The sequence below is a fragment of the Pteropus vampyrus genome, unplaced genomic scaffold (genome assembly GCF_000151845.1).
Source record: "Pteropus vampyrus isolate Shadow unplaced genomic scaffold, Pvam_2.0 Scaffold143, whole genome shotgun sequence".
Taxonomy (NCBI): Eukaryota; Metazoa; Chordata; class Mammalia; order Chiroptera; family Pteropodidae; genus Pteropus; species Pteropus vampyrus.
Genome location: NW_011888924.1, coordinates 4,227,738 through 4,231,150, shown reverse-complemented (window position 1 = coordinate 4,231,150; position 3,413 = coordinate 4,227,738). Strand labels below are relative to the sequence as shown.

At 31.2% G+C, this 3,413-nt stretch overlaps 1 pseudogene; it reads right to left on the bottom strand.

The window, feature by feature from the left end:
* Positions 1-1,551: 1,551 nt before the first annotated feature.
* On the bottom strand, positions 1,552-1,670 carry LOC111744903 (annotated as a pseudogene).
* Positions 1,671-3,413: the final 1,743 nt, after the last annotated feature.

Genomic DNA, 3,413 nt, shown 5'->3' with positions numbered 1-3,413 from the left:
ATATAATTTTATTATATTATTGTCCGAGATTACATTCTATGTGACACTGATCCTTTGGAAATTTTTTAGGATACCTTTATGACCTAAAATATGGTCTGTTTTTTGAGGCGTTCGCTCAAAAAAAGTGTGCGCTCAAAAAAAGATGTACATTCTGTTAGTAAGTGTGCTTAAACATTAATTGTATTGTTCAAGTCTTGAATATTTCTTTTATTTTTGTTAGCTTGATATATCAATCTTTAAATAGAGGTGTTAAAAATCTCCAATTATAATTATAATAGACCTATATCTCCTTGCAGTTCTCAATTGCTGATTTATACATTAATTTCTAAGGCCATATTGTTAGGTGCATACATATTTATGGTGAAAATATCTTTTGTTCTATAGATCCTCTTACAGATATATAATATCCTTCTTTGTCCCTTATGGTATAATTTGCCTTAAATCCTATTTTCTCTGGTAATAGTATTGCAACCTCAGCTTTTTTTTTGGTTCATAGTTGTACTTTTGTTTTCCACCTTTCTGTGTCTTCTTGTTCTGTATCTTGTTAACAACATATTGTTTGATTGTTTTTTAATATCATCCAAAAGTTTATATTTTATAATTGTTAAACTCAATTATAATTATTATTATTATGTAAGATATAGTTCTGCTATCATTTTTCATAGTTTCTACTTACAGCATTCTTCTTTTGTTACTTTTTTCTACCTTTATACTTCCTATTAGATTCATTGAGTTTTTCCTAATGTTTGAAAAATTATACTTGTCCTTAAGGCCTATATTGATGGTCATTTACCCTACTGATTTCTTAAACTTATCAATCTATACCTTCCCCCAAATAAGGGTTTTAACACTCTCTCATATCTCATCTGTCAACTTATCTTGCCTCCTAACCCAATTATGTTGGTATTTATCTAGGATTTAAGTCCGGATTATTATAGACAATTTACTTTCCCTTTTTTTCTCTGTATCTAGACTTTTTAAAAAGTCAGCAATAAACTTTACCAAAATAGATGATCACTTTTCCTTTCCATACCACTTGTATTACATCTCCTAGATTTACTTTACTTATTACTTCCTTTTAAAAAGAATTTCAATATGGGTCTCGTGTGGTGAATCTTAAACCTTGAATCCCTGAGAATACTTTTATTATGGCCTCATGTTTAAATAACAATTTGTGTGCAAGTTCAAAGTTTTTTAATATTGCAAATAATATTACTCCACTGCCTTTCAGCATCTAGAATTATTGCTGAGAAATCTGATATCAGTCTGGCTTTTCTTTCTTTATAGATGACCTACTGTTTTCTTTGAAAGATTTTAGAATTTTACCTTTTTATTTGATATTTTTAAAGTTACTATAATGTGTCCAGGTTGGGAATTTTCCTTATATCTTTTACTTGAATCTATTTGAGCCCTTTTATTATAAGATCTTTCATCTTCTTTTATTTTTTTATTTTTATTTTTTTATTATTTTTTAGGTGAGGCAACCCATGGTTGACCTCACAGATTGCAAGGACCTTGTCAGCTTGCAATCCCTTATTTTTTTATTTTTTATACCTACAGCACCTGGTCTTCCTAGGTGGTCTCCCATCCAAGTACTAACCAGGCCCGACCCTGCTTAGCTTCCAAGATTGGACGGTATCGGGCTTGTTCAGGGTAGCATGGCCATAGATTTTTGTCTTCTTTTAATCCTGGAAATTTTAATTGTTTAAACTGTCAAAAAAAAAAAAAGTGGATAGATTTACTAAAAGCTTTTTCCCATCGGTCTAACTCTTAGTTGGAATATAAATTTTAAATTTTTTTGAGGAAAATTATAAAAATTTTTCTTTATGAAATAGAAGAGTTTTGAATTATTTTAGCAGGTTTCCTTATCAATTACTGTATTGTGCCTTATCTTACAGCCTTTGGAAAGTTGTATAAGCATAAATTGCTGGATGGCATAAAGTCTCTCAAAGGTGAGTGAGAAATCAGATAAAATTGAGATTCCTTATGTTTTGCACTTATTTTTTAAAACTACATTTATATTTGGTGATAACAAAATTGTTATTCTAACCTGTTTATTGTTTTTGTCTCATCATTTACTACTTTAAAAAAACTCAAACATAACTACCTTTGAAAAAATGATTTTTGTCTTTATCATTGCATTTCAAGTCCTATTTTCTGAATCGAATTATAAAAGCAGTTTCTTACCAGAATTTATCAGGCTTGTCTAATTCTTTGGGGTTTTTTCTTATGAATGTCTCATAAGAGCTATAGTCAGATCCCCTGGATGCAAATGAGGAGCAGGTTCTGTTTTTCATTTCCATGACAACTCTTTACACTTAATTTTATCATTCCTTTGATTGTTCACTTTCTAATTAATGCATGGACATGCCTAACATTTTTCACTTTGTCATGATTCTTTGCTTTTCTCATTCCTATCCTCTTTTTTTCTAAGGAGTGGAGCTTGATGTTAATAAGCTAGACGCCTTCATGGAAAATATGGGCTTTGAGCTTGAAAAAGAAGAATTCCAAGACTTGATAAACAACCTGCCCATTGATGGTGAGCTGCTCCTTTAGTGAAACTTTGGGTTCATATATGAGAATTTCTAAAAATGTGCTTAGAGTTGTGCAGAAGCATTAACAAAGAAAGAGATAATGGCCCAATCCTCAAGAATTCATCAATTCATGCAGTGAACTTTATTAAGAGCCTAATTTACATAAGCTATTAGGATTATAAAAATGAAGATGACATGTTCTCTGTGCTCTAAGATTTCAGTTTTGTAAGGAGGCATACATGCTTACAGGTGGCCATAATACTATATAGTTGCGCTATAATACTAAAAATGTATTCAGTAGGATTCTAAAGGAGGGAAGAGCTAAGTTTTCCAGGAAGGAGATTGGAGAAAGATTTGTCAAAGATGTGTAGAAATTCTCCCGTAAAAAAAAAAAAAAAAAAAAAAAAAAAATACATCTCAGGAAAGCAACTCATACAAAAGCATAACATCATGCAAAATTATGAATGTTAGGAAAGCACCAGGTATTTCCTTGTGGCTAGAAGGTATGCTTCATGTTGTAAAATGGCAGGAAACAAGGCTGGAAAGTCAGCTGCCAAGACTATAAGGACTGTAAACCAGGCTTTGGAGTTGAGCCTTCAGCCTCTTGAGTTAGTTTTGGTAATTTGTGCCTTTCTAGGAATTTGCCCATTTCATCTAAGTTTTCTAATTTGTTGACATGAAGTTGTTCATAGTATTCCTTTTAATTATCCATAATCCTTTTAATTTCTGCAGATTCAGTGGTGATGTTCTCCCTCCTGATTTTGATCTGTGTCTTTTCTTTTTATTTGGTTAGTCTAGCTAAAGGTTTGTCAATATAGTTGATCTTTTCAAGAACCAACATCAATTTTCTCTATTGATTTTCTAGTTTCCATTTTATTG